This window comes from Lissotriton helveticus, chromosome 3_1 (assembly GCF_964261635.1).
Source record: "Lissotriton helveticus chromosome 3_1, aLisHel1.1, whole genome shotgun sequence".
NCBI lineage: Eukaryota > Metazoa > Chordata > Amphibia > Caudata > Salamandridae > Lissotriton > Lissotriton helveticus.
Genome location: NC_136061.1, coordinates 823,190,520 through 823,213,334, shown reverse-complemented (window position 1 = coordinate 823,213,334; position 22,815 = coordinate 823,190,520).

Here is a 22,815-nt window from a genome sequence, read left to right as displayed (position 1 = left end):
AGGGGGTGGTGATGGACAGAGTATCTGAGTTAATCAGAACACTCCTACCCAGTCAACAGATCAGGGCTTGATCCATCACCGTTTTTTAGCTCACTGCACCATCCCAGTTCAGAAACTGGCTATATGCAAATTAGTCTGTCCCTGGCCCAGTGCATCATGGGAACAGGGCAGACCAAACTACCAAGCCAATTCTTCACTGGAAAGGAAACAAGCTTCCGGGGACCGGTTTCTGGCATTACAGCCGTCTTCGGCCCGGCTTGCTTGAATCCTGATGGTGCAATGAGCAAGGGACTCATGTCTGAGCATACCCTTCCACACTCATGGTGGCCAAAATAATTACAAAAAGGGGGTGGTGATGGACAGAGTATCTGAGTTAATCAGAACACTCCTACCCAGTCAACAGACCAGGGCTTGATCCATCACCGTTTTTTAGCTCACTGCACCATCCCAGTTCAGAACCTGGCTATATGCAAATTAGTCTGTCCCTGGCCCAGTGCATCATGGGAACAGGGCAGACCAAACTACCAAGCCAATTCTTCACTGGAAAGGAAACAAGCTTCCGGGGACCGGTTTCTGGCATTACAGCCGTCTTCGGCCCGGCTTGCTTGAATCCTGATGGTGCAATGAGCAAGGGACTCATGTCTGAGCATACCCTTCCACACTCATGGTGGCCAAAATAATTACAAAAAGGGGGTGGTGATGGACAGAGTATCTGAGTTAATCAGAACACTCCTACCCAGTCAACAGATCAGGGCTTGATCCATCACCGTTTTTTAGCTCACTGCACCATCCCAGTTCAGAACCTGGCTATATGCAAATTAGTCTGTCCCTGGCCCAGTGCATCATGGGAACAGGGCAGACCAAACTACCAAGCCAATTCTTCACTGGAAAGGAAACAAGCTTCCGGGGACCGGTTTCTGGCATTACAGCCGTCTTCGGCCCGGCTTGCTTGAATCCTGATGGTGCAATGAGCAAGGGACTCATGTCTGAGCATACCCTTCCACACTCATGGTGGCCAAAATAATTACAAAAAGGGGGTGGTGATGGACAGAGTATCTGAGTTAATCAGAACACTCCTACCCAGTCAACAGATCAGGGATTGATCCATCACCGTTTTTTAGCTCACTGCACCATCCCAGTTCAGAACCTGGCTATATGCAAATTAGTCTGTCCCTGGCCCAGTGCATCATGGGAACAGGGCAGACCAAACTACCAAGCCAATTCTTCACTGGAAAGGAAACAAGCTTCCGGGGACCGGTTTCTGACATTACAGCCGTCTTCGGCCCAGCTTGCTTGAATCCTGATGGTGCAATGAGCAAGGGACTCATGTCTGAGCATACCCTTCCACACTCATGGTGGCCAAAATAATTACAAAAAGGGGGTGGTGATGGACAGAGTATCTGAGTTAATCAGAACACTCCTACCCAGTCAACAGATCAGGGCTTGATCCATCACCGTTTTTTAGCTCACTGCACCATCCCAGTTCAGAACCTGGCTATATGCAAATTAGTCTGTCCCTGGCCCAGTGCATCATGGGAACAGGGCAGACCAAACTACCAAGCCAATTCTTCACTGGAAAGGAAACAAGCTTCCGGGGACCGGTTTCTGGCATTACAGCCGTCTTCGGCCCGGCTTGCTTGAATCCTGATGGTGCAATGAGCAAGGGACTCATGTCTGAGCATACCCTTCCACACTCATGGTGGCCAAAATAACTACAAAAAGGGGGTGGTGATGGACAGAGTATCTGAGTTAATTAGAACACTCCTACCTAGTCAACAGATCAGGGCTTGATCCATCACCGTTTTTTAGCTCACTACACCATCCCAGTTCAGAACCTGGCTATATGCAAATTAGTCTGTCCCTGGCCCAGTGCATCATGGGAACAGGGCAGACCAAACTACCAAGCCAATTCTTCACTGGAAAGGAAACAAGCTTCCAGGGACCGGTTTCTGGCATTACAGCCGTCTTCGGCCCGGCTTGCTTGAATCCTGATGGTGCAATGAGCAAGGGACTCATGTCTGAGCATACCCTTCCACACTCATGGTGGCCAAAATAATTACAAAAAGGGGGTGGTGATGGACAGAGTATCTGAGTTAATCAGAACACTCCTACCCAGTCAACAGATCAGGGCTTGATCCATCACCGTTTTTTAGCTCACTGCACCATCCCAGTTCAGAACCTGGCTATATGCAAATTAGTCTGTCCCTGGCCCAGTGCATCATGGGAACAGGGCAGACCAAACTACCAAGCCAATTCTTCACTGGAAAGGAAACAAGCTTCCGGGGACCGGTTTCTGGCATTACAGCCGTCTTCGGCCCGGCTTGCTTGAATCCTGATGGTGCAATGAGCAAGGGACTCATGTCTGAGCATACCCTTCCACACTCATGGTGGCCAAAATAATTACAAAAAGGGGGTGGTGATGGACAGAGTATCTGAGTTAATCAGAACACTCCTACCCAGTCAAGCGATCAGGGCTTGATCCATCACCGTTTTTTAGCTCACTGCACCATCCCAGTTCAGAACCTGGCTATATGCAAATTAGTCTGTCCCTGGCCCAGTGCATCATGGGAACAGGGCAGACCAAACTACCAAGCCAATTCTTCACTGGAAAGGAAACAAGCTTCCGGGGACCGGTTTCTGGCATTACAGCCGTCTTCGGCCCGGCTTGCTTGAATCCTGATGGTGCAATGAGCAAGGGACTCATGTCTGAGCATACCCTTCCACACTCATGGTGGCCAAAATAATTACAAAAAGGGGGGTGGTGATGGACAGAGTATCTGAGTTAATCAGAACACTCCTACCCAGTCAACAGATCAGGGCTTGATCCATCACCGTTTTGTAGCTCACTGCACCATCCCAGTTCAGAACCTGGCTATATGCAAATTAGTCTGTCCCTGGCCCAGCGCATCATGGGAACAGGGCAGACCAAACTACCAAGCCAATTCTTCACTGGAAAGGAAACAAGCTTCCGGGGACCAGTTTCTGGCATTACAGCCGTATTCGGCCCGGCTTGCTTGAATCCTGATGGTGCAATGAGCAAGGGACTCATGTCTGAGCATACCCTTCCACACTCATGGTGGCCAAAATAATTACAAAAAGGGGGTGGTGATGGACAGAGTATCTGAGTTAATCAGAACACTCCTACCCAGTCAACAGATCAGGGCTTGATCCATCACCGTTTTTTAGCTCACTGCACCATCCCAGTTCAGAACCTGGCTATATGCAAATTAGTCTGTCCCTGGCCCAGTGCATCATGGGAAAAGGGCAGACCAAACTACCAAGCCAATTCTTCACTGGAAAGGAAACAAGCTTCCGGGGACCGGTTTCTGGCATTACAGCCGTCTTCGGCCGGGCTTGCTTGAATCCTGATGGTGCAATGGAAGCTTGTTTCCTTCCCAGTATAAGAATTGGCTTGGTAGTTTGGTTTGCCCTGTTCCCATCATGCACTGGGACAGGAACAGACTAATTTGCATATAGCCAAGTTCTGAGCTGGGATGGTGCAGTGAGCTAAAAAACGGTGATGGATGAAGCCCTGATCTTTGGACTGGGTAAGAGTGGTCTGCTTAATTCAGGCACTCTGTTCATCACCACCCCCTTTTCTGAATCATTTTGTCCACCATAAGCGTGGAAGGGTATACTCAGATGTGAGTCCCTTGCTCATTGCACCATCAGGATTCAAGCAAGCCGGGCCGACGACGCCTGAAATGGCAGAAACCGGTCCCCGGAAGCTTGTTTCCTTCCCAGTATAAGAATTGGCTTGGTAGTTTGGTTTGCCCTGTTCCCATCATGCACTGGGACAGGAACAGACTAATTTGCATATAGCCAAGTTCTGAGCTGGGATGGTGCAGTGAGCTAAAAAACGGTGATGGATCAAGCCCTGATCTTTGGACTGGGTAAGAGTGGTCTGCTTAATTCAGGCACTCTGTTCATCACCACCCCCTTTTCTGAATCATTTTGTCCACCATAAGCGTGGAAGGGTATACTCAGATGTGAGTCCCTTGCTCATTGCACCATCAGGATTCAAGCAAGCCGGGCCGACGACGCCTGAAATGGCAGAAACCGGTCCCCGGAAGCTTGTTTCCTTCCCAGTATAAGAATTGGCTTGGTAGTTTGGTTTGCCCTGTTCCCATCATGCACTGGGACAGGAACAGACTAATTTGCATATAGCCAAGTTCTGAGCTGGGATGGTGCAGTGAGCTAAAAAACGGTGATGGATCAAGCCCTGATCTTTGGACTGGGTAAGAGTGGTCTGCTTAATTCAGGCACTCTGTTCATCACCACCCCCTTTTCTGAATCATTTTGTCCACCATAAGCGTGGAAGGGTATACTCAGATGTGAGTCCCTTGCTCATTGCACCATCAGGATTCAAGCAAGCCGGGCCGACGATGCCTGAAATGGCAGAAACCGGTCCCCGGAAGCTTGTTTCCTTCCCAGTATAAGAATTGGCTTGGTAGTTTGGTTTGCCCTGTTCCCATCATGCACTGGGACAGGAACAGACTAATTTGCATATAGCCAAGTTCTGAGCTGGGATGGTGCAGTGAGCTAAAAAACGGTGATGGATCAAGCCCTGATCTTTGGACTGGGTAAGAGTGGTCTGCTTAATTTAGGAACTCTGTTCATCACCACCCCCTTTTCTGAATCATTTTGTCCACCATAAGCGTGGAAGGGTATACTCAGATGTGAGTCCCTTGCTCATTGCACCATCAGGATTCAAGCAAGCCGGGCCGACGACGCCTGAAATGGCAGAAACCGGTCCCCGGAAGCTTGTTTCCTTCCCAGTATAAGAATTGGCTTGGTAGTTTGGTTTGCCCTGTTCCCATCATGCACTGGGACAGGAACAGACTAATTTGCATATAGCCAAGTTCTGAGCTGGGATGGTGCAGTGAGCTAAAAAACGGTGATGGATCAAGCCCTGATCTTTGGACTGGGTAAGAGTGGTCTGCTTAATTCAGGCACTCTGTTCATCACCACCCCCTTTTCTGAATCATTTTGTCCACCATAAGCGTGGAAGGGTATACTCAGATGTGAGTCCCTTGCTCATTGCACCATCAGGATTCAAGCAAGCCGGGCCGACGACGCCTGAAATGGCAGAAACCGGTCCCCGGAAGCTTGTTTCCTTCCCAGTATAAGAATTGGCTTGGTAGTTTGGTTTGCCCTGTTCCCATCATGCACTGGGACAGGAACAGACTAATTTGCATATAGCCAAGTTCTGAGCTGGGATGGTGCAGTGAGCTCAAAAACGGTGATGGATCAAGCCCTGATCTTTGGACTGGGTAAGAGTGGTCTGCTTAATTCAGGCACTCTGTTCATCACCACCCCCTTTTCTGAATCACTTTATTCAGTAGTCAGAGCCCGGGGAACGTGCCGAATATGTCGTTGAGTGGGGCAGGACCCTTGATGTTTGTGTGACTACAGGGCTACCCCTTGATGTTGTAAGGTACCCGGAGATGAGTTCCTCTCCCACAGTGGGATGGAGTGATAAGAACATTTGAAAAGATAATCGTCTTTATTCAGCCAATAAGGAGTACTTATCTTCCCTAATATAAACAGCCGTATAGGAAATTTCCATCTGCATTTTCCAAGGAGATCATTGTGTTGCCCTGAAGAAAGTCCAGGACCAAACGAGGCCCATTTAGGACTGAGACATGTTGGCTTTAGGGTCATAAGACCATAAAAACTCCCATTGACCCCATTTCTATATATTTTTAATAACCTTAGCAGATCCAAGAATAAAGGGATACTGGAATCTGTCTACAGTTTTTTAATCTGTATCACCGCCTAGTCATTTTCTCACTAAGAGCTCCCTGCAATATGGTTGAGCCAACCCTGACTTATAGGCGTCAAGGTGACCCGATGATGAAGCATGACATCACTAGGGTGTATGAGGGTAATTAAAACAAAAGGAATTGTTTCCTTCCCCATTCCCTATTGTGTCTCTTCATGATGAGGCTTCTCTCCAATACCTCATTAGGGTCTACTGTTTCAAAAATATGTGGGTCTCATCCACAAACTCAAGGAGTACCTTTTGTGATTTAGAACTAAGCATGAGCGGATTTTGCGTATTGGCAATCCGCGGATCCTAGCGTATTTTTTTTTTGTGTTCGCTTGGGTTTCTGCAAGTTCGCGAGGGTTTTATTGTACAAAACGCTCGCGAATGTGCAGAAACCCGTGCGAACACAATGTGCCTGGGTATTGCGCTCGTGAAAGTCAAGGATGCAAAGTCTATCCAGCATCACAGTTGATTTTCGACGGTAGATTTGGGAAGAAGGAACATATGCCCAGCCTTGACAACGCTTACGATTGTTTTTGGGCTGATGAATGAGTCACTGAATTTAAGCTTCAACTAGGGCACATGCTTTATTGATATCTGTAAGTGCTTCCTGTTGAGGTTTAATTTTTGTGCCAGGACCATCGTGCCAGAATGAACCCTGCCCTTCATATTTATTCAAGAAGACGCCACCGTTTTGTGCCATACCTCTACTCAACTGGAGTACTTTCTACTGGATAATCAGTAAGTGCTACCTCGTTGGGTAAATGTATAGTGCTTTTACTATACCACAGCTTCCTAAAGTGCCAGAGAGTTGTCTACAGCGACCATGTGTGTGTTACTATGCAATCGCCCCGAAGGGCGCAGGGGTCCCTTGAGTGAGCTGCTGTTGTATTTCACAATGGCGCCAGCAAGCTGCCAGCGCCGTTGTAAAATAGTTACAAAGTTAGCTTGCACAGGAAGCACTTAGATAAAATAAAGCAGCACCTGCTTCGTTTTATCTAGTGGTTCCTGTGCAAGCTAACTTTGTAACTATTTTACAACGGCGCTGGCAGCTTGCTGGCGCCATTGTAAATTAGTTACATGAGTGGGGGTTCAACTTTTGAACCCGTTACGTCCGCGCGGATTTTTTTTTCGGATTTTGTGGGAAATCTGTAAAATACGCGGATTGCGGATTCCCCAAAAATCCGAAAAATCCGTGGGCGTAACGGATTTACCGCTCATGCTTATTTAGAACACTTTATTCAGTATACAAACAACTTTTCAGCCCCCGGGACGGTTTCCGGATAACAAAATAGCAGCTGCAACTTTTCTGTGATGGTATGGCCAGCCAATCAGGAATTTGCTTTGGCACATGAATCCACGGACCCCCCCCGGGTAAATCAGCAGAAAATCTATGTCTCCATATATATACAAATTTGACTATTTTTTATTATCTCTAAAACTTCTCAAAGGATTTACACCAAATAACAAAAAGCATCATCTGCAGAAAAAAGTCTACCTTTCTGACAAACTTCGTGTAATTCCATCCAGTGGTTTGGACTGTAGTCATGTAGTGATGTCATCAGTGATGTCATTTGAGATGACATCAGTGATGTCACTGACCATGTCATGAATGATGTAATATGTGACATCATCAGCAGTGCATTGCGGGCGTGCAAGTTATAGTTAGTACAACTAACTATAACAGAGGAATTTCAATGGTTTTGTACGAGTGGAATGTTCAGCTAACTATAACACCCCTAAAACCTATGTTTTTTTCAGTGAATTTCTAAGGTTATTTAAATGCTAATTCCTAACTATAACATGTCTGAAACCTATGGCTTTTACAATGAATTTTAAAGGTTTTTTAAATGCTAATTCCTAACTATAACATGCCTGAAACCTATGTTTTTTTTCAGTGAATGTCAAAGGTTTTGTAAATGACCATTTTTAAATGTATTAATTGTTATATTTATTTTTTTGATACTGATTTACTATATTTTTTTTAACTATTTTATTTTTAGATATTTTATTTTTTAAATTACGGTACATATTTTTAATATATATTAAAAAAATGTTTTTAAAAATATTGAAATTCTAATATTGTTTTTTTAATTTTATATTTTTTTAAATATATTTATATATATTTTATATAGCAGGCAATGATATCCTATGGAAGGAAATTCAAGTTACTGGTAAGTATGTTTAGAATTATTTTTCAGGATCAGTAGAGGGCTCAAAGATGCAGCAGTAAGGTCTCTCCTGATCACGGGTGAGTAAATCGGAATCCGTAGTTCGGCTGATTTTAGAGGAATATTTGTAAGTTTTCAAAAATCGACATTTAGAAACTTTTTCAGCAAAAAGCAGGCAATGATATCCTATTGAGGGAAATTCATGTTACTGGTAAGTACGGTTAGAATTACTTTTCAGGATCAGTACTGGGCTCAAAGCGGCAGCACTGAGGTCTCTACTGACAACAGGTGAGTAAATCGGAATTCGTAGTTCGGCTGATTTTAGAGGACTATTTTAAAGTCCCAAAACTCCACACTTGGAAGAATTTACAAGTAAAACCAGTCAATGTTAGCCTATGGAAGGAAATTCAAGTTACTGGTAAGTACAGTTAGAATTTCTTTTCAGGGTCAGTACTGGGCTCAAAGATGCAGCACTGAGGTCTCTCCTGTTAACAGGTGAGTAAATCGAAATTCGTAGTTCAGCTGATTTTAGAGGAATATTTGAAAGTTTCAAAATTCGACAGAAACTTTTTCAGCAAAAAGAAGGCAATGATATCCTATGGAAGGAAATTCAAGTTACTGGTAAGTACAGTTAGAATTACTTTTCAGGATCGGTACTGGGCTCAAAGATGCAGCACTGAAGTCTCTCCTGATAACAGGTGAGTAAATTGGAATTCGTAATTCTGCTGATTTTAGAGGAATATTTGTAAGTTCCAAAACTCCACACTTAGAAGAATATCCAAGTGAAAGCAGTCAATGTTAGCCTATGGAAGGAAATTCATGTTACTGGTAAGTACAGGTAGAATTACTTTTAAGGATCAGTACTGGGCTCAAAGATGCAGTACTGAGGTCTCTCCTGATAACAGTTGAGTAAATTGGAATTCGTAATTCTGCTGATTTTAGAGGAATATTTGTAAGTTCCAAAACTCCACACTTAGAAGAATATCCAAGTGAAAGCAGTCAATGTTAGCCTATGGAAGGAAATTCATGTTACTGGTAAGTACAGTTAGAATTACTTTTAAGGATCAGTACTGGGCTCAAAGATGCAGTACTGAGGTCTCTCCTGATAACAGTTGAGTAAATCAGAATTCCTAGTGTGGCTGATTTTTGAGGAATGTTTTAAAGTGAGAGCTGCCCCACCTAATGTAAAGAAGCCCCGGGGTGGCGGTCCCCAGGGCTGGGTGGGCCTGAGAGCCCCCCACCTAATTTAAATAAGCCCCAGAGTGGCGGTCCCCGGGGCTGGGGGGCCTGAGAACCCCTCATCTAATGTCAGTGATGTCACTGATCATGTCATGAATGATGTAATATGTGACGTCATCAGCAGTGCATTGTGGGGCGCGAGTTATAGTTAGCTCAACTAACTATAACAGCCGAATTTCTCTGGTTTTGTAAGAGTGAAATGTCCAACTAACTATAACGTCCCTGAAACCTGTGCTTTTTCAGTGAATTTCTAAGGTTTTTGAAATGCTAATTTCTAACTATAATGTCCCCAAAACCTTTGTTTTTTTCAGTGAATTTCAATGGTTTTTGAAATGCTAATATCTAATTATATCTACAGGGGTAGGACATGTACAGAAAGAGGAAGAAAGGCGCAGAAAGAAGCAAGAGAAATGCATAAGGAGGCAACAGAAGTCCAGTAAGACGAAGAAAGGTGCAGAAAGGAGCAAGAGATGTGCACAAAGAACCAACAGAGGAGCAGAAAGAGACCCTGTTGCAAAGTCTTCCTGTGCCCCCAACTTTTTGCTGACAGGTACTGGTGGTAACTGACTCTGACTAACCAGGCCTAGAGCCAGTGCTATGCTAAAAGACACTTAGAATACCGTGAACACACCTACATACACTAGGGAACACTATGCGTTGGGGTACCCCTGTGATTGACATGACCTCCTCTATAAGGCCCTAGTACATAATAGGGCAGGGGGATTAAAAGTACCTTTAAGTCAGAGGTGCAGAAAGATGCTTCTTTAAGTAGTAGACATATTTGCAGAGTGGTGGAGAAAGGGTGCTGGGCCTCCGACCAGCACTCGACAATTCCACTGCATTGTACTTAGAGGAGGTACCAGGAGGGCATCTTGGCCCCCAAAGTCCCTCAGGAGTAAATTGGACTTCATTCCCCATCCTGTAGTCTGCCAGGAGGCGCATTTGCAGAGTGGTGGAGAAAGGGGGGCATGGCCTCCGAATACGTCTTAGCATTTCCACTGTGTGGGACTTACTGGAGGTAACAAGAGGGGTAGTTGGCCCCCTAGGACGACCTTGGGGGCCAACTACCCCTCCTATTACCTCCAGTAAGTCCCGTACAGCAGGATTACTAAGTTGTCATAACAGGCCACACCCCCTTTACCCACCACTCTGCAAACGTACTCCCTGGCACGCTCTTGGATGGAATTAAAGTCCCCTTCACTGCTGGGGTCGACTAGCCTACCTGATACCTCCAGTATGTCCCAGAGAGTGGGATTGCTGAAAGCTGGACACAGGCCACGCCCCTTTTCTCCACCAATCTCCAAACGCTTCTCCGTGCATTCTAAGTTTGTGGATTAAGTCCCTTTTAATACTGAGGGTCCCTGGGGACCAACTATCTCACCAGGTATCTCCAGTAAGTCCCACACACCTGGGTTGCTGAGAGTGGTCCGAGGCCATGCCCTCTTTTTACATCACTCTGCAAACGCAGCTCCTGGCACACTGCTGCTTGGGGGGAGTAAGTCAACTTTTGATCTGAGGTCCTTAGGACAAAGGAAGGCTTCCCTTCTGATGGCGCGAGATTACCAGTTTAGGATATTTCTTAACAACATACTCACCTGGGCCCATAAACATACACACTTTAAACCGGTAGTCTCTTTGCCTGCCTATCAGGACGTTTATAAAATATACCTGAACACCACAACTTATCAAGTCCTTGTCACTTTACTCATTTAATCACTTAGGTAAATGAATCTGGCATTTAGAATAATAGGTAGTATAATAATTCACTTTTATCTTAAAAATAACGACAGACTCTGGGCAGTTTTAAACACTTTATCTATTCAATATTTTGTGAGTCAAGTACCAATACAGACTATTCTACAGTTTCTCAAGAATAAGAATAATGACCAAAGTGAAAATCTTTGGAGACTTAATTACATTTTTAGACATTGGTACCTGGGAAGTGTGAATGGTGCGACGACCAAACCCTGGCCAAGGGCTGGAAAGCAAAGGGCTCCCGACTAATCAGGAGCGGACAGGTCAGGACAGGTGCAGGACAGGACAAGTAACGTCCACTAAGTACAACGCCAGCATTACACCCCTCTCTATAGCTACTCTCAGACCCCAACTGCGTAGATCAATTCGTCTTCCTCAGGAAATTCCCGATTCTCCTGTCAAAGTGCTCGACCAGCACTCTGCTCTCGATTCTCCTTCAGCATATGTTGGGTCAGTGACAGGTCTGTGACAAGTCGGACAATCTAACTGACTAAGCCTACCTTAGTTATACCATTTCCAGGGTACGTCCAACCCCCCAAAGTTGCTAATTTGTGTATTCCCTTTATTTGATTGGTCAGAAAGACGGAGAGAGGTCATCACACCATACCAGTACACTCTCATTTTCATTGACTTAATAGTTCTGAGTACACACTCAATAAATTTATTTTCCATGAATTTATTCCACCCACATTATTTCATTTCGTTTCATATACATTGTAAAACATTTTATTTTATTTTATTCCTTTCTCCGGGTCAGGAGGTAAGGTTCCAAGGTGCATCACTGGTAAGATGGGACTTGGCACTCGTTCAATGGCATAGTTCTAGGTCTTGCAGCACTTTTCAGGACATGTGCATTCAGATTTCAAGATGTCGATACAAGTCACCCTTCAGGCCCAATTACGAGCTAATAATAAAGTCAAAGAGGTACACGTTAAAATACGGAAATAAATGAATGCACTGTATACCACTTATTTCTACTCTATTCCCATTTATTTTATTTTATCTAATGCATTAGCAGTTAAGCAACCACACAGGGTTTAGTTTATGCAAAAGCATATGCATTAGCATGTGAGATTCAAAGCGGCCATTTCTGGCAGTAGTGCACAGCTGCAAAGAATTTCCACCAAAAGCAAAGTGCGTCACACTACATAGATGCAGTAGACGCATGCGCAGAAGAGTTCCCGCGTTTTCGGAGACCATTTTAAGACACTCGGGTTACCTGTTAGTAAAGCACATAGTAAAGCTTCCTCTAGATATTGAATGTTGTGTGGTACAATTATTAGTACTTACAAAACTTGTTGGTTAATAAGTTATATGTTAACTCGAGAGCGTTAAATCCAAGCAAGTTTTGTTCCGTATGAAACCTTGCTCCATCACTTCCCGGGGCTGCTAATGGCCCCGGGAACCCCATCCCCCGGGGCCTGGCCAACATTTTAAAAAAAAAATGTCTTTTGGAAGGAGGCCACATGGCCCCCCTCCTGAGGCCTATAATGGCCCCGGAAACCCCATCCCCCGGGGCATTGCCTTGTTTTTCTTTGAAAAAAAAATTGTATTGGAGGAGGGCCGCATGGCCACCCTTCCCTTGGCCATTTCTGGCCCTGAGGACCCCATCCCCGGGGCCTGGTCAGCATTTTTTTTCTAGGAGGGGGCCTCATGGTACCCCTCCTAAGGCCAATTATGGCCCGGGGACCCCATTTTAATTATTGGGGGGGCTGAATGGCCCCCTCCCAGGCCACTTCTGGCCCCGCTTGTCACGATTCGCTCCCTATGCTCTCGTACCCACCACCAGGGGGCCGCATAGTGGGACTTTCCAGTCTTCTAATAAGCTCCCAGACCCTCCCCTGCATGCATATCCTGACTTCCAGCCATTTGGACACTTATTGAGAATTGATATACATTCCCAATCAATGCCGGGTTTTGTGAAAGCCAGCCTGCTTATACTTGAAGCCAGCCTACTCATGCCTGAAACTCCAATACCTAGAATTCCCTGCTGATTTCTTTGTTTCCACCCCTGCAGGCCAAGAATGGGTAGAGGAATTCAGCTCACCTGTGGCTGGCTGCTGCTAGCCTGCTCACACCTGATGCATATGATTACTGTGAGCTCTTTTAAGCCCCAGCTCCCTTCAGGCCAAGGTTGGTCATTGTAGCTGTTTACCGGTGAGCCCAATCCTGGTTTTCAGTGCTCCCTGGGCTTTTGCTATCCCTGTTTCCTGAGCTTTAGTTATGCCTTGTTCCTGACCTGATGCTGTTTTCCTTGTTCCTGAATTAGCACTGCCTGCAGTGCTACCTTGACTTCTGAGCCTTAGCATTCCTTGTTCCTAAAATGGAACAGTTTCCCATCTCCTGAATTAGCACTGCTTGCAGTGCTACCTTATTTCCTGAGTTCCTGAGCTATAGCGATTCCTTGTACCTGAATTAGCACTGCCTGCAGTGCTCTTGTTTCCTGAGTTCCTGAGCTATAGTTATTCTTTGTTCCTGGGCTTCAGCTAGTTCTTGTTCCTGAATGGCACTGCTTGCAGTGCTCTCTTGATTCCTTGTTTCCTGAGCTCTAGCTATGTCCTGTTTCTTGAAGTAGCACTGCCTGTAGTGCTACCTTGTCTCTGAGCTAAAGTAATTTCCCTGTTCCTGAATCAGCACTGTCTGTAGTGCTACCTTGACTCCTCAAGCTTTAGTAATTCCCTGTTCCTGAACCAGCACTGCCTTTAGTGCTACCTTATCTCCTGAGCTAAAGTAATTTCCCTGTTTCCCGAACTAGCACTGCCTGCAGTGCTACCTTGACTCCTGAAGCTTTGGTAATTCCCTGTTCCTGAACCGGCACTGTCTGCAGTGCTGCCTTGACTCCTGAGCCTTAACTCACTTCTTGTTCCTGCCCCAGCACTGCCTTCTATGCTACTTTGTTTTCTTGATTCCTTAACCTGCACTATTCTAGTATACCCTTGAAGCCTCCTCTTCTGTATATCCTTTTCCAGTCCCTGCCCTTCTTCCCATTTCCTTGGTTCCAGTTCTATTTTGCTGTCTTTCTATTCTGATGTCTTGCTTCTGTTGCCTTGTATGTGTGTTACCTGCTTTCTGCCAAGTATGCCCTGTCATTTTCTTCCTTTCCTGTTAAGCACTCCTCCTTGCTAGCTCCTTGTCTATTGTGCTTTTGTTTAGTTCTACCCCTTTGCTGTTACTGCCTTGCGTGTTCCTGTTTGATCGCCAGGATCCGTGGGCACAGCTAACTGCCTAGGTAATGTTTCTTGTTCACTGTGAGTATTGTCTTTGAGTTACATTTATAACATCACTATAGGTATAAGCTCCACAGACCCTGCCTTTGCATCCATATCCTACATGTGGGTATTTGCAGTCAGTATCTGTAACAGCAATCGTGGGTAAGAAACTTACTGAGCTTCAGTCTTCCCGTGTGGAGCTCTTGAGTGCTTTACCCCACACCCCCTTTATTGTTAATGTTGTTTCATATATATGTCTTGCACATTCTTCCTGGGTGCAGTTATTCTGAATGCTAAATTGCTTTGTGAGTGCCCTTCTTTTCTAAGTCTTACCCATCTTGTTCACTTGTACAGGCTTCCCCTTTGGATCCCTCTTTCTCCTCTGACTCCCTGTATAATCCTGGGCAGCGCTGTACTCCTCTTCCTGTGTAAGTTTTCTACCCAGTGCCCATTCCTTGCCCAAGTCCCTGACTGTGTTCCCCACATAGTCCCGGACAGTCCCTGACAGAATGACCAACCCACATTTCCAAGGTCACTTGTTAGGTTTCTTTGCGTTCAGTTAGCCACCAATTTTTCTGTTTCATTTGTGTGTGCAAATATTAAAAGTGAGTCATAATGAGAGGTTTAAGAATGCGACACACCAGTGCATCATTTAAGTTTATTCAGGGCCGTTCCCCAGTGCCCACCAGTGAGAGACATTTAGTGTCTACTTTACAGTTTGAGAATGTTCACCCTTGTCCTGAAACAATTAATCCTCTTATGAAACATGGACATTTACGTTCTGAATATTTTACTCATTGGCTCTCAAACACCTCTTTACCAGATCCTGACTTAAGGCCAGATGTAGGTAGCAAATACCGGTCGATAGCGGCAGAAAACACCGAATTTCGGCCGTTACCGACCGGAATTGGCTTCTTGAGATGTAGGACTCAAAAATAGACCGATTTGGTAAATACGAGTCGGTATTTTACCAACTCGGAATTTACCCAATTCTTAGTTACCGAATTCTTAAATACCGAATTCTTATTTACCGAATTCTTATTTACTGAATCGGTAAATAAGAAATGGTAAAAAATGACCATTGAGATGTAGGAACCCTCAAAAATACAGAATTTCACGAAATTCGGTATTTAAGAGTCAGTATTTACCATGGAGTGAAAGCAGGTGGCAACCAGGTGCAGGCTATCAAAAAGGCCCCAGAATGCAACAGTGTGACCAGAATGGCTGCATTCTACATCATTGCAATGCGGCTACGGCTACAGGCAGCAGGAGAGAGGGTCTGGAAAAGGGAGGAGCAAGTCTACAGGCAGAGGATTATGCTTTTCCAACTCACAGAGCCTGATATATTGCAAAGGTACAGGCGTGACCCCCAACCAACACCAAGGGCGCATGCCATTCCACCCCATGTGCAGGTGCTGTGTAGCATACACCTGCTTGCATCTGGGAGTTACCAAAGTGTGATTGCTGCCATAGGTGGGGTGTCCCAGAGCTGCCTGTCCCGTTTCTTCAGGAAGTTCTTGGAGGCCATGATGCAGAGAATGCATCATTACATTAGCTTCCCTGACACACATGCGGAACTTTTGAAGACCAAAACTGAGTTCTATCAACTGGCACACTTCCCTCACGTCATAGGCTGTATAGATGGTACCCACATCCCAATCTGCCCACCTGTAGCCACAGAATACATATACAGGAACCGGTAGTCAACACACTCAATCAATGTGCAGGTGATATGCAACGCTGGCAACATCATAACAGACATTGTGACCAAATTCCCTGGGAGCACCCATGACTCCTACATATTCCAGTACAGTGGGATCTACACACGCCTTGCTGCTGGAGATTTTGGTGAAGGATACCTGCTAGTTAAATAAGTGTGACACACCTTGATAGTTACAGCAGATGAATGTATTTTAAGTGTGTAAGTAATGGCACTCTCTTTTCCACCTAGGCGATAGCGCTTATGCTGTGCGGTCCTTTGTACTCACCCCCTACCTTAATCCATCTACCAGGAGTGAGAGGCGTTACAATGTGGTACACAGAGCAACAGGCAGCGTCGTAGAATGCACATTTGGACTTCTAAAAAGCAGGTTCCGCTGCCTCCACAAGAGCGGAGGTGCACGGCTGTACACTCCGTTCATCAGCTGTAAGATAATTGCGACCTGTGCCATGCTGCACAACCTTGCCACCAAGAAAGGCACAGAAGTGGAAATTACATATCATGAGGACATTAACGCTGGAACTGAACAGTTAGAGCCCTATGCAGCAGGTGCAGCGCCAGCCACAGTGTAACAGGCTTTCTCAATCTGATATACAGCTTGACTATAAGCTTCACAGGGCAAATAAGACCGCTTTTGCTAATTAACAATGACAGATTGTGCTCTGTAAGTGAGACTTTGAAGTAATGTCAATTGGTTAAATGTATAAGTGCTACTTTATGATGAGGTGCATGGCTTATCAGCCAGAACAGCGCAATAACAGTAGGATATTATTATTCTATGTTAGGTCTCTTAGATTTTTATATAATGTCATACTGTTACCTTTAGGTCACCGCAGAGAGATGAGGATGGACTTTAGAGCTGAGAAGGAGGGACTCGAGAGAACAATGAGAAGGGCACAAGAACAAGGAAGGACCAATGCATAGAGTGATCTGCCCCAAAATGTTGGAATCTCCCTGGATCCCAGCATTTTATTTACAATTTAAAGCATAGCCTGGCTCTGGGTAGTGAGGGACGACGTCCATTTATTGTCATAGTGGAAGACATAAAATTAAGTTGGGTGGAGTGTAATTAGGCCATGCTTATTACATACCAATATGTTGTACAAGCAGGTGCTTTGAAAATTAATTGAGGCAAAGTTGTAACCTCAACAAAACAATGGACAAGAGTCTAAACTCTTTTTCATCTAAGTTATTTTTGGTCGTACTTTTGCTTTAGTTTTTTGCTTTCAGGAGGGAGAGAATTTTGAGTAACAGGCAGATTGACATGACACGCTATTTTAAGAGCTGCAGCGAAGAAAGTGCATGTTCCAATCTGTATTTGAAACTCTTCTGAGAAGGAAGTTTATTTTTAGAGAAAGAATGAATTCGAAGCAGATATGTCACCTGAATTTTAGATGCTTGTTGGCTGCCCTGACTTAAAAACGGAGGATGGGAAAGCAGAGATGCTGTGAGGGGGCACACAAGAGGAACAATTGTGAGTAATGGAATAAAAAGTGCACTCTACCAATTAGCTGCTTTCCAATGTACCTTTTAGGCATGTCGAGAAGGAACCTTAATGTTAGCAGGTGATTCTTAGGTGACAGGAAGTACTGAAATGAACATTTCACATGGTGGGTTCATCATAGCGCATCTATGTTGTAACTGGTTGTATAGAGTTTTCTATCGCGGATGTGTAGCACAGAACACCTTGAGAGTGCTTGATTAGAAGGCTGTTACAGAGAAGTGTGCCCTATGTGGGAAGCATTGTGGAGTCATGAGCAGTGACAATTTGGAGCTCTTTCTCTCTTCTTCTCTTGGCCCACTGCATGTGTCACAAAAAGAGAAGAGAAAGACAGAAAGCAAGCATTTTACACTTAGGTATTGTTGCACCTGACTGTGGTCTCTTCGGAATCAATGGGGCAGAGACAGAATTTCGAGTACAAAATATCAAGTTGCACAAATATCAAGTCATTAATATCGTGGATCAGAAATATCGACAGCAAGAAAATCATTGTCAAGAATATCAACTTAAAGTTAGTAATATCGATTTTAAAAATATCGAAGTTTAATATAATTTGTGAAATATATAGGGTCCTATTATGATGGCGGGCGGAGGCACCACCGCGGTGCTGGCAAAAAATGCTTTTTTAAGGCACGCCAGCAGCGGTCCTCACACCCACCACATTACTATGACCAAACATAGCCCATTTCCCGTCCGCCGCAGTGTGATGCGAACCGCCATCAAAGTGCGCCCTCCACTGCAGCGGTGGGAGCCAATAGAGACTGACCGCTGTACAGAATGATGTCCTGTCCACTGTACAAATCAGGATGCCCAAACATCCAGTCGCACCAAAGCTGAGAAATTGCCTAACCAGAGACATCGAAAGCACAACAGCAGAGCGCGAAACCAGAGTCCCGGTTCTTTCTACTTGGTCCCGACCGCAATGGACCCAGCTCTACACGTCTTCCCAGTGCTGTTCCTGATACATTACAGCAACTCATCGACCGTCACAGATGACACCGCAGATACGCAAACACACAATCCCGCACACAACCACAACACACAACTCCTGGGCTGATATAGGGTTGCCGTCCTCACCAGACACCCTGGTGGGGAGTGAACACATCCACAAGTGTACCCACACATGTCCTATCTGGCACAAAATTACCCCTCCGCATCCAGGTCACCCATCTACTGCGCAATAACAGCAATGTCCCGGTCACGTCACCGCAGCGGTGAAGCCGCATGAAAACATGCGCACAATGCAGTAGGCCGGGCCAGTGCCAGGCATGGGCAGTGCACAAAGACCACAAGGCCACACCTACAGCCTCCACACACTAGGGCCTCCCAACATGAAGGGACATACCATATGCCCCTCCTGTGCTCCCCATACACAATAACCAGCCAGGTGAACCCACAATCTGCACCACACAACAAACAACTAGGGAGACAGCCACAGCAGTTGTGGCTGCAGAGGAACACATAGCACAGAAGCACAGGGCCAGGGCAACCCACACACCCTAATAACACCACACTCATGGCAAGTAAACTGAGTCCAAGCACAAAATGAACACACACACAGATAATGAACAATCACTCAACTGGACACACAACCTGCCAAGTCACACAGACATGCCCCACACTGACACACAGTCGCATACACAGACCACATGCCAGCAGCTATGGAGGACAACCTATAGGAAAGCTAAAGTGAAGTGCACACAAATGGAAGGCCAAGGAGCTAACCACCAAGCATGTGTACATCACATGCAAGACAAGGAATGTATAACAACACCCTCAGCCCATCAAATCACACATGGCTGGCACAGTGAGTGAAGTCTAACCACAGTCACCTCAATGCAACAACTCAGGAAGACAGCAAGGCAACCCATGTATAGGCACAGGGATGAAAGGAAGGGTATGAAGTAGAACAGTGAACAGCCACACATCTGCATCCAACTACTTGACAGGAGTATGTCAGCAGCACAACACACAGGGCCATTTGCAACACTACATGACTGTCAAACACAAGTAGGATCCTTCACACATACCACCCCATCGCACCTGCAGCATACAACATCAGTGTCAAACACACAGAAGGGTACCAATAATGTCCAGTCAATATACTGACAAACAATCACTCTATGGGGGGTATCCACAAACATCACACACATACAGGGATGCCTAAACCAATGATTGCACAAAAACAAAAGCCAAACACATAACTCAACAAAAACACACAGAACCACAACAAGACCACACATTACATGTGCAGCAAAACTGTGGAAAGGCAATGGGAGCACAGACAGAACAGGAGTGCACAACCTCATCAGTCAGGAACAATGCACAGACAACATACCACAACACAGATAAGAAGTGCACCCTCACAAAACAATCATGGACACACACTGGGAGCAATGGGCCTACAATGACACACAGACATACCACACCACCCATTAAGTCAATATGATATCACATTGTACCACATGCCTGCACATACACAAGAATGACAAGAGACATCCCACACATGAGAGGAGAAACACCAAGGACACACCTAACACAAGCACAGGAACCAGAATAGGCCTAAGTCCATGTGACAGACACACAAGTAAGGCACACCACACTGGCAACCACATCTGAATGAAACCCATCACACCAACCAAACACACACACTGACATGTAAATAGAACACCACACACAGAGCATCTGTCATCTGCAACAGACAACACATCCCAAACACTGCACACAGCTACATCAAACACACAACAGACGCACATGCCAATAAATCACATTGCAAACACAGCAGGACATCAGAGGATGCACACCATGCAAGGACAAGGCAACATACACTCACAGCACTGCATGCACACCAAGCAGTATGTACACAACAAACTTACCTGTTCCACACAGATATGAGTGACATACCATGAATACCCACAATAACAATCAAAAGAGCACACAGACAACACCACACCCAGGAGGGTAAGCAGTCCTTCAGCAAACATACATACAGTTAACCCAACTCCCACAGATGCACAAGTTTGGGACCCCAAAGTGGATAAAACATGATCAGAGGAAACACGCCATTGGCAATGTTGAAGTGGCATATAGTGCATGTGTCACAGTAAACCATACCCACACAGAAAATGTTTTATTTAGCAAGGACAGACAACACGAGTAACTGTTTGTATTCACATATGACACAGATAGGCACCAAAAGTAGACAAGAGCAAGGCCAGTGGCCAGGACAAGGTTCAGAGTAATTACATGAGATCCTGTACAGGCAAGGGGCAAACAGCAGTGGACAACAAGGCCAGGGGCCAGGACAAAGTGCAGTTGAGGTACATGAGATCCAGTACAGGCACGGGCCAAACAGCAGTGAACAACAAAGCCAGTGACCAGGACAAAGTGCAGTTGAGGTACATGAGATCCTGCACAGGTAAGTGGCAAACAGCAGGGAACAAGAAGGCTTGTGGCCAGTTCAAGGTGCAGAGTATGTCCATGAGAAGCTGCACAGGTAAGGGGCAAATAGCAGGGCACAACAAGGCCAGTGGCCAGTCGTAGGTGCAGAGTAAGTCCACGAGAAGCTGCACAGGTAAGGGGCACACATCAAGGCCAGTGGCCAGTCCAATGTTGAGAGTAGTTACATGAGATCCTGCACATGTAAGTGGCAAACAGCAGGGAACAACAAGGCCAGTGGCCAGGACAAAGTGCAGTTGAGGTACATGTGATACAGTACAGGCAAGGGCCAAACATCAGTAAACAACAAGGCCAGTGGCTGGGACACAGTGCAGTTGAGGTACATGGGATTCAGCACAGGCAAGGGCCAAACAGCAGTGAACAAAAAGGCCAGTGGCCAGGATAAACTGCATTTGAGGTACATGGGGCCTCATTTATGAGCCCTTGCGTCACTTTTACTCCGCCGGTGCGTCACTTTTTGTGACGCACCAGTGGCGAAAACAATGCGCCATGTTGCGCCATATTTACAAAGTGACGCATCTAGGTAGATGCGTCACTTTGTAAACCCCTGCGCCACATTATACCTGCGCCAGGTATAATGTATGCAAAGACGGCGTATTGACGCAAGAAAGGGTCGTAGTAGTGACGCAGTGAAATCTATGAGATTTCACTGCGTCACTTCTAGGACACCGTTGCGTCAAAATCTTGCGCCTGCCTCACAGCAGGCGTAAGACTGATGCAAGCCCTTTCACATGGGGCTTGCCCCATGTGAAAGGAAGCATTGCTGGAGTTGCGTCACTTTTGTGACACACTTTAGCAATGCGTCACTTTTGCGCTTACAGATACGTCAGAAATACTGACGTATCTGTAACTCCTTGCGACATGATGCGTCATACATTAAATATGACGCATCAGGTATGTCGCAAGGAGTGCGCACTGAGAAGTGACGCATCGCTGCTTTCACGCAGCGATGCGTCATTTCTCATAAATGAGGCCCATGAGATCCTACACAGGTAAGGGACAAATAGCAGGGAACAACAAGGCCAGTGGCCAGTTCAAGGTGCAGAGTATGACCATGAGAAGCTGCACAGGTAAGGGGCACATATCAAGGCCAGTGGCCAGTCCAATGTTAAGAGTAGTTACATAAGATCCTGCACAGGCAAGAGACAAACAGCAGGGAACAACAAGGCCAGTGGCCAGGACAAAGTGCATTTGAGGTACATGAGATCCTACACAGGTAAGGGACAAACAGCAGGGAACAACATGGCCAGTGGCCAGTTCAAAGTGCAGAGTATGACCATGAGAAGCTGCACAGGTAAGGGGCACACATCAAGGCCAGTGGTCAGTCCAATGTTAAGAGTAGTTACATGAGATCCTGCACAGGCAAGAGACAAACAGCAGGGAACAACAAGGCCAGTGGCCAGGACAAAGTGCATTTGAGGTACATGAGATCCTACACAGGTAAGGGACAAACAGCAGGGAACAACATGGCCAGTGGCCAGTTCAAGGTGCAGAGTATGACCATGAGAAGCTGCACAGGTAAGGGGCACACATCAAGGCCAGTGGCCAGTCCAATGTTAAGAGTAGTTACATGAGATCCTGCACAGGCAAGAGACAAACATCAGGGAACAACAAGGCCAGTGGCCAGGACAAAGTACATGAGAAAATGCACAGGGAATGTGTGTGACTGTACCCTGCCATGGTCAGCAACACAGTCAGGGGGTAACAATGGGCAGTACAGGCACCGCTGTGGGCGAGACATGTGTGTGAGAGGGACTTCCACTCAGACTTGGCTGTCGGGCTGACTGGGTGGTGGCTGTGTGTCAGGGACAGTTGGAGGACTGGACTGGGGAGAGAGAGTCCCAGCTGAAGTAGAGGCATCAGTGGCCTGGGAAGCCGGAGGGTTGCTTGGACCAGGTGGTGTAGTGGCATGTGGCGGTGGAGTCATGCTGCTGTGAGACCCAGTGTGGGTGGGAGATTGTGGTGGGGTACCTTTCCACTTCTTGGGGACT